The sequence below is a fragment of the Pleurodeles waltl genome, chromosome 5 (genome assembly GCF_031143425.1).
Source record: "Pleurodeles waltl isolate 20211129_DDA chromosome 5, aPleWal1.hap1.20221129, whole genome shotgun sequence".
Taxonomy (NCBI): Eukaryota; Metazoa; Chordata; class Amphibia; order Caudata; family Salamandridae; genus Pleurodeles; species Pleurodeles waltl.
The window spans coordinates 1,491,596,883-1,491,613,597 of NC_090444.1; positions in this window are offsets into that span (position 1 = coordinate 1,491,596,883).

Genomic DNA, 16,715 nt, shown 5'->3' on the forward strand with positions numbered 1-16,715 from the left:
CAATCTTGGTGTACCGTGTGCTGTAGTGTATAGCGCGGCAAACACTGTGCCCCATGTATTACAATGGTCCACTGTAGGAACCAAACCAAACGGTAAACACATCGTTACTATTCTATGTTTATCCTGAGGTCCCGTATGGGAAAATACTGCCTCCAGCGTATAAATTTGCGCCAACCAAAATGGAGTTTCCTCTCGTTTAGCCAGTACTTTGCCCATAACAGAGTGCACAGTAGCCGGATTGATACCCGGAACTACTGCATGTGGTTGTGCCGGAGCAGAACGCGCTGGGTTTGTGTTTAGTGTCTGCATCACAAATTGTACTAAGCGTCTATATGTAGCCGTTAATTCTCTATATAAACGACGAACAACCAAACGCTATAATTAGGATCTACCTATATTGCGGTGGCGGAAGTCCTCAGTGCCACGGATGTCTAGGTTAACAGAACCGAGGAGTCAATATATATATGAGACCGAGAGAGTCAGCCGGATCCGAAGATTAGAGCCAGACCAAACGTTGGGCGCCATGTCGTGTGGGCTCTCATTATCCTAAATGAGACTACTGGATTTCTAGGTAGCAGGGTCATTCATAGTGTGGGGGACTGAGTCTTACCCACTGAGAAGGACCTCTGTCACCTTCAATCCGGTTTTGCTCCGGCTAACTAGCAGTGCCTCATCTCTCCCAAGGGGGAGAGATGATTGGGCAGCCGAGCTCATGACATCTTTGGAACATCTCAGGGAAGTCGTGGTCACTCAGGTCCCAACCAACTCTCTCATTTACAGTATGATCTCATATACAAATGACAAAGGCAGTTTATAGATTGTTTTTAATAAAACAACTGCATTTTAGATAATAAGGCGTGAGCCGCAATAACCAGATCCATATAACACAGTAGGATTGAAATAGTCACGAGGAGAGTGAAACATAAGAACAACGCTATCATAGTGTTAATAGATTCCGTTCTCTCTAAGTAAGTTCTATTTCGAGCACAGCATGTTAAGCTCTAAGCTTGCCTTTCAGATTCCCTGGGAAGACATCAACCCTCATACCTGAGCAAAGGCCTGTGATCTGGATCAGCATCGGCAACACGGCAGTCAGCATCTAGTTGTGGTTCGCTGGTCGGAATCTCCCTCTCTAGTGTATTAGGACAAGGAAGTGTTTTTATAACTAACATGTCGATGTGGTAACAAAACGTTCCTACGCAAGAGTGTATATCTAGGAGACTAAACTCCTACCACGTCTATCGGTAATGTACCAGACTGTATCCTTGACTGAAGCACAGAGTGAGCAAGAATGTGTTATTGAGAACTCCAGGGCTGAAGTAGGCTAAACAGTGTGATATAAAAAATAAAACAAGACCGTAGAACTGGCTATTTGAAAAATAACAGTACGAAGCTGAATAAAATGCATTTAGAGCAAAGTGCACAGAGGCCCGATGCTGCAAGCAAAGGAATAAAATACATCCAGGGCAAAGTGCACAAAGGCCTAACGCCTGAAGCAAACGTGCAAAGGATACATAAAAATGACCACACTAAAATATGCGTGCGTATTGTTTCTAGGCAGAGATGTTGGTCTTTCACTTTTAAATCTCCTTCTTCTTTGGAATCCTACGAAGTGCTTTTCTTCTTTCTAGCCTGACTCTCATTAGAATCTGTCTTATTCTTTATTTTCAGCTTTTGATAGCAATTATCCACTCATTCCACACCTTCTTTAGATTTGGGAAACACCATCTTCAGTAGTGTGCCAGACCTCCTGTCATAACAAAAAATTATTATAATAATAACAGTGTGCAAAGAGAGGCTTTGGGTCTTCACCTTTGTCAATTACCATCTGTGTAGCAGGTCGGCATTTGATTGTAGAGCTTTCTTGTTAGTCTGACAGTGCGTAGATTGTAAGTTATCATAGACTGCAATGAAGGAGTAATTATATTGTATATGTTTCCCAACAACTTGCTGTCAAAAAGATGACCCCAGCGCTCTGTATGTATGGAATTTTTTGGAGGTCTTCATCTGTCCATCAATAATGGGATTTGCTTTGTCCTCTCCTGACATTCCAATGTTTGACTTCTCTCCAAAACACAGAATGCTGTCTTCCAGTATGAAAGCAATCTGAAAGATGCAACACTACCTCCATTTATCTAAGCCGCAACCAGAGCAGTCTTCTCTTAGCACGCGCAAGGCCCTTTGGTTCTAGTGGCTCATTTAGAAAATCCAACAGAAACAGTATTGCTTTGCCATTGCTTGACATTCAAAGTTATTTGTACGTTCCCTTGCTGAGTGCAGTCCTCTTATCTGCCAAGCTGTGCCTTGTTCTCTCATCAATCAGACCCCTGCCATCTTCCAGCATCTCATCAAGGTGAGACACAAATCATTACCTCAATCCCATACTTTTCAGCCGAGTAACAGTGCAAATTTAATATTGGCCTGCAAAAATATTTCATGCATGATGTCAATTACCAACATAATGTCATGGCACAGAAGAACAGTTTTTTAACCTTTATTCTACTTACCTTGAAGGTTGATGATTGATAGTCAGTTTGGTGGTTACAACATTTTTCAATAGACTGCCAGCATTTTGGTAAGGGAAGTATATACAGTATAGTATAGCTTCACTAGTCTAACCTCAATATTTCTTTACTTTGATATGCTGGTAAAATCACAGATAGAACATCTTGGAAAGCTGATATTAAACAAAATAATATGAGGGGGCAGGGCCATGAGTCAAAGAGAATGTCAGCATTTGTGTAAAGCACCACTTTGGCCTTCAGACCACAACACTTTAGTTCCACTTGATTGGGACTCCATCAGGGCTATTCAGAAAGGAAAGTTACACCTGTGAATAAATGACATGTGCAATTGTATTTTTATACTTTTAAATACTTTTGCTATTTCTGCCTAGTCACAAAATCAGAGTGTCATTTTTATCAAAAGTGTGGACTTATACACAAAAATGGGGTGGAGCCAGACTCATGAGTGTAGCTTGCTACTGCAAAAAGGAACCACATTTTAAGTCCAGCACAAAATATGGCTAACCATTAGTACTGCAACTCTTCCCATAGAAAGTAATGGAGGCAGGAAATTAAAATAAAACCCCATAAGAAATAATTTTAAATTAAAATATATGTTTGAATTGTTATAACTATAAATACATACAGTATAGTTAAATTTAGAAAAGTAAAACAGTACACTTTTATTATTTAATTCTAACGTATTTTACCAACTTTTTTAAAGTAAAAAATGATACAAGATTAAATTGTATTGTTTCAGTTTATACATCACTTTTAATAGATACTAATGCATTATATAATAAACTACTATTGGTGTGTGTTAGAAATTGGGTCTCTAGTTGGCAGACGTATGCACCCTGTTCAGGGCCACAGTCCTGGTCAGGGAAGTCAGATACATGCCCTAAATTAACCTGTGCTCACCCTCTGGTTACTTGGCACAGAGCAGTCAGGCTTAACTTGAGAGGCAATGTGTTAATTATTTGTGCAACATTTAAATTACAGTAACACAGTGTAAACACCAGTGAAAGGCTTAACACTGGTTTAGAAAAATTGATAATTTTTATCTGGTTAAACACAATCAAAATGACAAAAATCCAATTACTGTTTCAAGAGTTGTTCACTTTTCAGCATTTCTCAAACACTGTTTTCAAATGGACTCTTTTTAGAACCTTTACAGTAATTTCAAAACTCCACACCATATCAGTCTCAGTCTCCAAATCCTAGGAGACGTTTGAGTATGGACTTCAGGTTAAAAGCAGTAAGTCCCCAAACTACCCTCAATGTGATTGAGACTGCAAGCAGACCACACGGAGTCTGCAGCAAAGTATCTGAGTATCTGAGAATCAGAATAGTCACTCCTGGATGCAGACGGGCCTCACTCATGAGGCCCACATTGTGAACAAATGAATATGGCTACACCCTTTTTACAGGTGCGAACACAGCCATAGACTAAATTCGACCCAGGGAAGACTGGTGAGTGCATGTCTGGTGCTTTGCAGTTGCTAGGCAACTGGGAGGGGCACCCATGCGGCTCGAGGCTTTCAGCGGTGTCCGCAGTGGAAGCACTAATCATCGGGTACTCGGCTTTAAAGGCATGCACTTCTCAGACGTTTGGGAAACAGGAGTACTAAGGCAAATGAGGGACAGTTAGGGCAGGCTCACTGTGGGTAGAGTGGTGCACAGATTGAACAAGGCATTGCACTTGATCCTTCAGTCATACCACCAATGATCATACGCAGTTCTTGCTACTGGGAGACAGACTAAGGCATAGAATGGTTAAAGTAAGAAAATGCCAACTTTCTAAAAGTTGCACTTTCGGACTTACAATTTAAACTCTGACTTCATAATGAGATGTGATTTTAAATTGTGAGTCCAGAGACATTATACTCCACATTTTTATCTCCCCCCAATTGGGAAGTACACTTAAACTATTTTCTAGGCAATTCCAATGTTAACCAATGGGAGATATAGGCCTCACACCAGTGAAAAATTAACTTAACAGTTTTCCACTACGTGGAGATTATAAACTAAAAAGCACATGTCCAACTTTCTAAAAACATCCTGCCATTAAGGCTAGTCAGGGCCTACCTTAGGAGTGATTTAGATGTATAAAAAAAGAAGGTTGGAGCCTTACAAGTGTGGAGACTTGTCAAGTTGACTCTGCAAAGTGATTAAAAAACTCAGCCGTGCTACCCAAGTTCTGTGGTTTGGGTGGAGTTTTCGGTTGTGCCCATTCATGTTGCATTCAACATCAAACGCAACCCGGAGTACGTCCTTGCATTCAAAATCACACATGTACGGCACCATGCGGTTCGCATTTGCCTGGCCATCTTGTTTTCTTACTCTGGTCATGGTGCTGGTCTATTTTTGAATCCCATCCTAATCTTTTCAGTCTTCTGCCCTCCTAATTAATCTAACCGTCATTTTTATTTAATGCATTAGTGTGTGTTTGTGGGTCTGTGTATTTTATGTTTTTTAATTTTTTCATGTTTTTTCATGACTTTTTGTATTTTTGTTTATTAATCCCTTTACTTCCTTATTTCTTCAATTCTTCCTTCTTTCCTTCCTTCCTTCCTTACTTCTCCTGTTTCTTTTCTTTACCCCAGCCAGTGCCATGACAGAGCAGGGCGGGGATCGGGAGTGATGGCATCAGTCCCCCCAAACATCCAGCAGCGACAGCTGTCTGTGTGGACAGCGGCGCTGCCAAGGAGTGCAGCCCCACCAAACTTTTATGATGTGCAGATGGTAGCACTATTTTTCTTATGTACAGCGCCACACCCTCTCCATGCTGGCAGCAGGTGGCAGACCTGGCAACTCCTACCTAATCCTACTCGGTGGCAGTCGCTTTGGCTGCTTATTTAGGAAGCTGTTGCAATGCATACTCCTCTGTCCTCTTCTTACCGTAGTGAATTAGGGTTATCAGTGAGTTAGCATTCTTTATGACTTTCTTTAAGTAGCTTGTGCAGTCCTAAGCAATTTCACAGTGATATGTAGTACTAGTATGCATCTTGGAAATGCAAAAAAGGGAAAATGATTTGATCCATCAATGGGGTTGAGAAATGAGAATAGAATCAAAGATAATTTGTTGCAGTGGACTAGTTTCAAATGTAGTTTTTGTTAAGGAAATTAGGAATAGGGATTTTAGGATTAGTATAGCCAACTCAACAATAGTCAATACTAGCACCATAGGTGTTCTGAGTTATATAAGTACAATGCTACTGCATTTCCCTGCTATAATAATTTGTGGAGGTTAACTGTGCCACTAATCTATTTTTTTATCTTCTTTATTTCTCATATCAGCACTCAAAGGCAAGAAGAGGAGCAGCACTGAGGTGGGTCTGGAAAAAGCTGGGAAGGAGGCACTAACCACCAGTGCCACAGCTGAAGGCTCTGCTCACCCCAGTAAGTCCTATTATTTATTATTAAATTTTACCTCTGCCCACTATTATGCTACTTTTAATTTGTCTATTTTTTCCACTCTCGTATCCCATTTTTATTTAATTCCTATTATCCCTACATTATCTTTTTTCCATATTTCATGTTTTCTTTTCAATTGCTGAACTCTTCCGGACTGTGTTAGTCTGCAGATTTCTTCTGCTTTGTTGGTAATCTTTCCATCTGCCCTATATATCTTGTGGTACTGAAATACTAAGAACATATTTTTGGTACTCACTGTCTACTATAAAGGTTGCAGGCCCAAGTAAGCTAGTATTATAAATAATATTCACCATGTATGTTTGTTGAGGAGGCCTTTTTGTCCTTGTCCATACTCTTAACAGTTAACAAGAGAGTGGCCATGGTCATGAACCACTCCCCAAATCCCAATGTTGTGATGTGTAATTCATTTATACAGTACACCAGCAGTTCCCATGACAGTGCAGCATGGCTGGAAAGTATGAGGTCCCATTGCATTTGCCAACCAACAGCATATGTCTTTCATTGACCATTATTATTCCAGCCTTTTATTTTGTTTCAATGATTTAGAGTCACCATCATCATAGAGTATAGCTTTGCCACTCCATTATGAAAAGTGTTTGGTTCACTTAACTACCTGGCTTTTCTAACATTGTGACCCAACAAAATGCCCAGAGTGACATTTTTAGGAGATACTGCAGCCCTAACTGAACTGTAGTAATGTATTGCCGTTGTATTTTTTGATGAAATAAATTAAGGGGAGGCTTATCTGGCATCTTAAAAGTGTATACACACAGAGTGCCATCAGCTCAGATGCCACTGCAGAAGGAGATTTATTTTGAGTGGGAAAAGCAGCGGCAGGGATGGGCGGTGGTAAGTCACATTGCTTGCTTATTGCCAATTTCTATTATACTCATTAGCTACAAGGGCATTGTTGTGACTCATGATCACCCCCACTCCCCCAGCACCAGTGGTGGTTGAGTTATGGCCTCTTCTAGCTCCCACTCAGCACAAGCTCACATAATGTATGCTGCAAATGATGGCTTGTTGGAAACTGGAAATAACAGAAGGTTAAAAGGAAGGATGGGTGAAATGAGTGAAAGAAAATGATGCGTGGGTGTGTGAAAGGATGCGTGGATCAGTTTGTGGTAAAAGGCTGGATGGGTGAAACGATGTTTGAAAGAATAGGTGGATATTAAATGGATGGATAATGGATTGGATAGTTTGGTGAAAGACTGAATAAGAGAATGTAAAGCTTAAATCATGGTGGCTATGGATGCATAAAGTCGGAAGAATGAAAGGGTAATTCAATATTTGCTTGTATGAATAGGCAAGGGAGCTCTTCTGAACAGGGACATGCTGCTAATCTACTTTGCTTACTTTGTTTTATGGCTTTCAAAGCTATGGTTAAAAGTGGGGGGTATTTTAATTTTTGTTCTAATCCCTTGACTCACTGTATCTAGTAAGCAAGGCAGATATGTATCCCCCCATAATCATTCATCAATCCCCTATTGCCCGTGGTATTTTGCAACCCATGACCAAATAAGTGCAGTATGGTTCAATTTGTGAATGCAGTGTTAGCTATGCAATGTGCACCTCAGTTAATGCAACATTTACAAAGTTTTCAAAGCATGGTAAACTGAACACACAAGGTGTGTTTTCTGTTGCCCACTGAGTCAACTCTTAGCACTTCACTCCTTTTTTCTTTCCTAAGTTCTTCTGTCCCAGCCTACCAAAAAAATGTTAAAATGAATTATTAGCATATGCCACAGTTTTATGGCCCTGTGCAGTGATTCCAAAATATATTTAATGATTTCCCATCACAGATTTATTTTATGCCTGTTCAGATTTTTCCTTTTAGACTTTCGTCTTTTGCAGTGAGAACTTGAATGATGATGAATCAATGATCAGTCACACATCTCTATTCTATAGTAAATCTGTACCTTCCTGCCTAATCCCCGTGCCTTACCTTACAGTAGAGTAATTCAAGTTTCCTTTCCCTACTGCCTGACAAATACATTTGTTGGAAATAGTTTATGGTGGTAGGCAAGGCCAGTGAGTAAAGTGGGACCAAGTGCCTGATTTGATTTCTAGTTGGGACTAAAGGATACTCTGTGATAAACGTGTGTTGGACCTGACCCTCTTTGTAGGGACATCCCCAAACTTTTTGCCTCCTTCCTCCTATTTTTTCTGACCAGTTTATGTTGGCTTTAGGACTCTGGGCACTTTACCACTGCTAACCAGTGCTAAAGTACATATGCTCCTATGCTCTCTGTTGAAATTGTATTGGTGATTGGTTTATCCCTGATTGGAATATTTGATTTACTAGTAAGTCCCTAGTAATGGGCACTAGAGGTGCCCAGGGCCTGTAAATCAAATGTTACTACTGGGCCTGCAGCACTTTATGTCCCATCCACATGAGTAGTCCTCTAAACATGGCTGAGCCCTTCAATTGCAGTATCCGTGTGTGCAGTTTTTAAACTGCTGATTTGGCCTGGCAAGTGTACCCACTTGCCAGGCCTAAATCTTCCCATTTTATATATGAAAGGCACCCTACGTGAGGCCCTAAGTGGCCCCATGGGCAGGGTGCAGTGTATGTTAAAGGTGTGTTTTTACATGTCCTTACAGTATAATATTGCCAAATTTGGTTTTTACTGGTGCAATGCCTAGCTTTCTCATAGGTTAACACGGGGACCGACACGGCTCATAGGTGAACCAACGCTTGTGGTTCGACACCAATTCATAATGGATTTTTGAGCCTGATACCTCCCCGATGGGGCCCACCAGTAATACTTGGAGGGTTTTGAATTAATCGGTTCACAGAATTTTTTTCGTAAGGATTAGGTACGTAATTAGGTCCTGAAGAATAGCATGAGATCAATTTTGACTCAATATAGCTAGAAACATGTTGACCCCTTGATTGAGGAACACAGTGACTCTGTGTACTCTCCTTTTGTACCATCTTTACTTTGAATCCTAGTAAACTGTTTATAGTTTGTGTTTAGGGAATGTAGACATTATTTTACCATATCCCTATATAGTGTTTTTAATCATGTCAGGGGTATAAATATCAGAATAAAAGGCTAATTTTTACCCCTAGTCATTTTTAACTTTTTCTATACCAATCCTTTTTTTCACGACTTGACCGGCTTCACACCATTTGTTAAAAGATCTCCGGCAAAGAGCCCCTTTGTGGGGCCCGTCAGGCATTGCAGTGCCGGCCTGACGAGGAGCATAGCCCCATGATGAAGCATGTCACCGGAGGGTGAGTGAGGGCTCTTGCTTCGAGCATATTGCTTCCCCCCCCCTTTTTTTTGGGATACCTTGGCCTAGTAAACCATAACCCTTTCCTTTTTTAGTCCTTTTTTCTCGTTTTGGAACTGTGTGTATATATTTGTTTGGATAACATGGGGGCTGCCATTAAATATCCTTAAAGTACAGATCCCCTTGAGAGTAGATAGAAATATGGAGTTTGGGGTCTCTGAAACCACAATTTAAAAATACATCTTTTAGTGAAGTTGTTTTTTAGATTGTTAGTTTGAAAATGCCACTTTTAGTAAGTGGGCATTATCTTGCCTTCACCATTCTGTGACTCTGCCAGTTTGCGGATTCCATGTCTGGGTCAGACTGACAGTTGGGATGTTTGTGCATCTCCCCTAGACAGTGACATAAAGGGAGCTAGGATATAACCTGCATATCCTGATGGGCCATCTGGGCTAGAGTAGAAGAGGAGTGGTCACTTACAACTGAATGGGCTGTGTTTGCCCTCACACAATGCAGTCTATAACCCCGTTGTGTGAGTCTGGAGCCAGGCCTGGGCAAGGCAGGATCCTGTGAACAACAGACACTTTACTTTGAACATTGCCTACTTAAAAGGCAGAAAGGGGTATAAGTAGGGTACCCAAAACCACAGATTTTCAAATGATTTCTAGAACCAAGAGGAACCTCTGCCAAGGAGAAGAGCTGAAGAGGTGGAGGAGGAGTACTGCCCCTTTGCCTTTGACTGTGCTTTGCTGGGTTGGCCTGCAGTTGCAGCTTCTGCCTGAAAGAGGACAAATACTGGACTTTGTGGTATATTTCTGCTTGTGAAGTGTCTCCAAGGACTTGGACTGAGCTTGCCTCTTGTTTTGAAGTCTCAGGGACATCAAAGACTTCCTCTGCCAGCATCTGGACTCTCTGCTGAGATGTGCCAAGTAGTGCCCTATCTAGTCCCTGGGCCCTTGAAAGGTGAAGCTGGTAGAAAAATGGCTAAAAATCCACGCACTGGAAGCTGTGTGAGGAAAATGCCAACATACCACTTGCAACGGGGTTGTAAAATTGACGCAATCCCCTTAAAGTGCAGTTTTTCCATCACTGTGCGGCCGGATTTCACACGCATCATCGCTGGGTGTCGAAATCATTGTGAACCAACGTGGATCCAAGGTGCCCCATCCAGAAATAGACGTATCACTCACTTACTCATCAATACTTTCCATTGCTGTCCATGGAATAAGATTCTATTATTTAAAAAATGTACTTGTGAATGTTGGATTTTTGTCATTTTTGTCTTGTTTGAATTAGGTAAATATTGCCTATTCTTCTAAATTGGTGTGGTGTCCATTTTGTAGTGTTTTCACTGTGTTACTGTTTGTGTTGGTACAAATACTTTACACATTACCTTTGAGATAAGCCTGACTGCTTGCACCAAGGTACAAAGGGGGTGAGCAGGGGTTATCCAAGTGTGTATGTCCATTGCCCTGACTAGAGTTAGGGTCCCTGGTTGGACAGAGTGCAAACTGACTGCAAACCAGAGAGCCAATCTCTAACATACATACAACCTATTTAGCCCATTCCTTTCCCTGTAATACAGTGCATCTGTCCACGGATGACAGGATAATATATTTGCATTTTATACGTGATATGTGTGACATAGTATCTTTTTTATTATTCATCTGCCTCTTTGGAGACAGGGTAGAAAGTGAAAGACATTTGGACAACAGCTGGGCCATTGGAATTAAAGATAGATAATTGCCAACTACAGCTGCCTGAGCTGGAGACATTAGCAAAGTACCCGAAGGGCAGGGTAGCATGCCTCCATTCATTTAACACAACAACTTGTACTCCATAATGCATAATGCCTTACTCATAAAATATTTATTTACTAGAAAAGCCTTTAAAAGAAAAAACAAATTCTCAGTTTATTAAATCTAGTGTTATTCTTCCTTAGTTCTTTTCTGCCAGACAGTCAGTGCTTTTTATGTGAGCCATGTGTGGGTAAACAAATAATATTGGCCCTGTGACTATCCTAATCAAAATCACATAAAATTCCAATATCCCTAGGGGACCAGCAATTTACTGCTACTGTGCCACATGCTGCTTAATTTTAAACAAGTATTTACAGAGAGCATTGTTTATGGTTTGTCTTTTCTTTTTGTTTTTCCTGCTGGCCCACCAGTACCACCCACCAGGCAGGACATAGTGGCCTGTCTGTGGCAGCAGAGACTGGAGACCATCCAGGCAGAATACTGGTGGCTGGTGGTCCTGGAGGATGAAGAGGATGAAGAGGCACAAATAGCTGCCACTGACTGGAGCCCAACTTCAGCTTGACAGCCTCAGCCTCCTTCCTCCCGGCCATTACATTGCCAGCAACAGCTGTCAGGGGCCCTGACTAGTACTGCTGCCATGCCCTGACACTCTGATAGGGCATTGCTGCAGTGCATCCTACAGTTGAAGGACAATATGTTTTGTTGGGAGGGATTTGCTGGGGGTAGATAGAGTGGGAAGGGTGTTTAGGCAAGGTGTTTTTCATTTTGTACTTTTGTTGGACTTTTGGGGTCAGGCTTTTTGTTTGGGGAGAGGGGTGGGCCTGTTGCGGGTGGAAAGGGTGGGATTTCTATTTGTAAAAAATAAGAGGTGATAATTTATTTGACTTCATTTCTGTTTCAAATGTTTATTTTGGTATTTTAGTTTGCACTTTTGTCTTTTAGTGTAGCTTATTTTTTAAATCTAATAAAAATGTTTATACCCTTGCACTACTGCCCTCTGTAACTATATTGACCACTAGGGGATGATGCCCATTTGCTATTGTGCCTACAAAAACCTAGATACACACAAACAACATCCTATTCAGTAGACGTTAATTACTAACTAAACAAGTTCACTTTAATTCATAGTTCTTCTCTTACCTGAATAGATGAAGCAAGGGCTGATGACTCAGTCTTCATACTGCAGGGTTTCTCAAGATGGCATATTTTCTTAAGTTAAGGGAGTGGTAGGAGTAGTAGCAGGCTAGCACACCAACAGGGAAAACACAAGGTGCCTCTCCCACCTTTGCGAACTCCAACTGCAAGATTGATCAAAGGGTTATCCATCACTGTCAACTAGATTGAAAGAAAACAGATAGTTAGTGGGTCATATATTCTATCAGAACTTTAGGAGAACTGAGACCAGACTACCACAATGACAGTATTTGACACACAAAAAGGTGAACTGCTATTTTATTAAAAACTAGCAATATCAAATTCTTCGAGTAACAGGGAGCTAGTATTTAAAGAAATCTAAACTTAGGAAATGAAACCCTCAAGTCAGGAGAAGTGAGCTCAGAGTCAGGCATGGTTGGACAAGGTTTGGCATTTACGCACCACAAGGCCTTAATGATGACGTTGATGGGACCGGTGTGGAACTTTACTCAGGTAATAGAAGGTCATGCAGTGAGTTGGTGTCACTTTCACCGCATTCGCTCCAGCAGGTGCGTGATCCATTTATGATGTAACATTAAGTCACACCTAAATAAATCACATAGCCCAGGGGAAGAGGGTTAGGGTCTTAATGAATGGATGGGAAAGGGGATTTGGGGAAAGATGTGACAAAGACAAACACTACACAAAAGAAACCACAACAATATTAATTGGAGTGCTGAGCAGCACACATCACCAATATGCTCTGGAAAGAAATGTTGAATACATAAGTATGACACAGCTCAGTTAAATATATTGCAAATAGTCCTTCTGCCCCAGAGTGACCCAGGATAGTATTTTTCTAAATGTTATGTTTTCCAGGTTTGAAAAATACAAATTAGGGAGCATTGAAGTTAACCCACCCAGTTCTAAAATGTAAGATTGTTAAAAGGACAATAATATTGTATTGCCAAATGCATGGTGCATCTCCATTCCTCTTGGAATGTCTGTCACTTTTAGGTGCCTGGCTGAACCTGACAGGTAGTTAAGCTGGAGTGTTGAGCTTTCACCAAGTTGTGTTCATTCAGGAGAGGACAAGGAGAAGGCCTGTGTAGTGAAAAACAGTAGCTGTATTCTAGAGTGAAGGAGAAGGACAAAAGGAGACAAGGTAAGCTTCATGAGGAGTCAGAAGTGGACCAAGAAGACTCGGAGGCAGAGCAAATACATAAAGAGCAGTTTTATGTTTGAGCCAGCAATGCAACAAAAACACACTCAGCAGCATTTCCCAAATCAGCACACCTCTCTCCAGTCCACAGAGCTGAGTGAGTAGTAGACGTCAGCGGCTTCACCATTGTCATGCATTCTCTTTGAAGGTGATAACTTTCTCCTTCTAGTTGTTGAGATAGCCCTGCCCTGAGTCCCAGACTCAAACCACATGAGATAGTCCTGTCTAGTGCACTGCTGTTGAAGAACAACTAGAGAAACAGAATTGGAGTATTATGTGTAGATTTGTGTTTGGTAACTAAAGTGACTGGTCTGGTCTCTGAGGAACCAGAAAAAAGGAGTGGAGCTTGCAGATACATTTCATAAAAGTTGAAAGGCAAAATGATCATCCATCAGCCCCCAGACATTGTAAATCATTGAAATCAAGTTTACAAATGTGTTGAACTCCCTCCCTCACTGTCACCCACCACATACATCACCAATCATCACTCACAAATTCTCAATATATTACCACTCATTGGTGCAGTAGTTAGTAGTTACCTCTTCCAATCTAATCACAGTGGTTGATACAAAATATTACCTCCTCTTTGATGGTAGCAACACATTGGAATTTGGTATTGTCACTGGCAGTTTTTTAATCAATGATCCCTGGGGCAGCCCTGCTAGGTGATGTAAATATGAGAGGCGATGGCATGTGACGGAGGCAGGCATTGTCTCCAATGTCCTGAAGGGAATGTGGTGGCTTTTTCACTGAACACAGGTCTAACTCCAATCCGGCCATATCTGTGACTAAAAATGGTTCGGTAGCATAAATCTGACACAAATATAATATTCCACTGGCTATTATTTTTTGCAAATAAAGAAAGAAGTTGAATGAGAAATAATTCTACTCTGGCTCTGGAATACCCAGTCCGGGAAGTAGAGTCCGTCCTCAAACTCAGGTGGATCACTCAGAAGTTGGTCAGCAAACGCACTTGATTCTGACCAATCATCCTTTTCATCCTCCTGTGTTGTTTTGGGAACGGTGTAATCAGGTCGTATAAAATGAAGGTTCATGTTGATCATGGTTAATCTCTCCACATTTTGAGACGAGAGGCTGGTCCTTCTCACTGTAACAACTGTGCCAGCTGTACTTAACATGTTCAGCAGACATTCTGGCTACAGGACAGGCCAGATACTTTACAGCTAGCCTGCTGAACTGTGGTCATTGTCACATCTTTCCATACAATACACCATCAGGTTTTTATCTACATCCACCTCTTTTGGGTCATTCAGATACTCCGTGAACATCCTTTGAAGTATCATTGGTGCTTTCACTTGCTCGACCTCTTTTGCCTTTGCCTCTGCACGGGACTTAAGACCTGCCACTTGAAACCAAGCCAATACAGATAAAGGTCTGGTTCTTCTGATGCTGTTGATGCCAGTGTTCTTGTTGCTGGTGTTGGCCACATTGAGACAAAACTGCCCTCTGGAAGTTGGAGGTAGCAGGTCCCAGCCCTGCATGGATACCCATAATCAAAGCATGCACAGCATAGAGAAACTATCATAACCACTATACACCATCATACAGAAGCAAAAGCTGGAAGGGGAACAACAACCATAGAGGGGAAGCTACAGAAGTACAAATGTCAGACACCTGAAGGATAATACATCCTTTACATCCCCACAGGTACCCCAGCCAATGTCACTGGAGAGGAGGTGCCACCACTATCCAGTCCCCCAATAGAAGAGGCCCACAGTGATGACAGTAACTCTAGAGTTCTGGATCTGGACGATCTACCTGGCCCATCAGGGACCACTGGACAGGCAGTCATCCAAGCCCAGTCACCAACCACCACAGAGCCTCCCCCATCAGGAACCAACACCACAGCACCCACCCAGCGTACCCAAACCTCTGTCCCCAGGCCACGTCAATCAGCAGTGTGCCCACCTGTACAGGGACCCCAGGCCACACCTAATACACAAGACAATCAGGGACCTGGGGTCAGTGGCAGTGGGCACACCGTTCAGGGGACAGAGGCACAGGCCAACAGGGACACTGGGAGGACTGGTGTGTGCCAGTAGAGGACAGGACCACAGAGCTGACTCTCCAGGAGGCACTCTCTGAGATCCTGGGAGCCTACCAACAGTCCCAGGACACGATGGGGTCCAGATTCTAGACAATGTGCAGGAGAGCAGGAGGCTGTAGGAGGGACAGTATCAGGGGATCAGGGACAACTTACAGGCCATTAACACCACCCTGGTCTCTATAGCGGGGGTGCTGGCAGACATGGCCAACATCATGAGGGAGGCAGTGTCACACCAGCGGGCCCCTACCACTAGCCAGTCATCTGAACAACCCTCCACTTCTGCTGCCGCTAGTGGACAAGAGACCCTGCCACAGGACTTACAGGCCACCAGCACCCCTCCCAGTGCAGATGGAGAACCACCCCACAAACTTTCCCTGTGATCGAGGCAGAAGCCAGAGACTATTGCCGAGACCCCCGCCAGGAAATGAGACTCTCCTGATTGTCGCCCTTGTGTCCCACCCTGTCACCCTGTCTACCTTGAACTGCTGTTGCTCCCCTTCCTATGTCACCTTGGAAAATGCACCTGTGCTACAAATAGACTGGAACAATACCCTGAACTTTCCTTCATCATCACCCCACCCCAATGCACTTTTCCCTCTTCTTCTTAGCACTTCAATAAACACCCTTGGAAAAAATACAAGTACGGAGTATGTTACATTTTTAGAGTGTGTATTTGTTTAACATTGTACAGTAAATGTGCACATAGAAAATACCTGTAGTTAGCTGCAGTGATCACACCAGGAGCTATAGTGGGGCACCAACATCTGTAAAATGAATTGCCAAAGGGTACAGTAAGTGGGCATAGAAGTGGGAAATAATAGCATGCCAGTGCCAAAGAATTTCGAAATCATGACAATGAAATATGAAGTAACACTGTCTTACCTGTGTGTCATTGGAAGTATTGTTGTATCACTGCTGTTCTATGGTCCTCATCCTCATCCTCTGCCTCCTCATCCTCACTGTCCACAGGGTTCACTTCTGCCACACGGGCATCTCCAGCCTCCTCCTCCTGCAGAAAAGGCACATGGCGTCTCAGGGCAAGGTTGTGCAACATGCAGCATGCCACTATTATCTGGCAGACCTTCTTGAGTGAGTAGCACAGGGCTCCACCTGTTAGATGGAAGCACCTGAACCTGGCCTTCAGGAGGCCAAAGGTTCTTTCAATTATCCTTCCATGTGGCTCATTGTTACATTCTTCTGCCCTTGTCCTGGCATTCCTCACAGGGGTCAGTAGCCATGGTGTCTTGGGGGGACCAGAGTCACCAGCAAAAATCGAGAGACAACATTTAGCCACACACTATCCCATATGGCCCACACCATACCCATACACCAACATCTAGTGGGAGTGA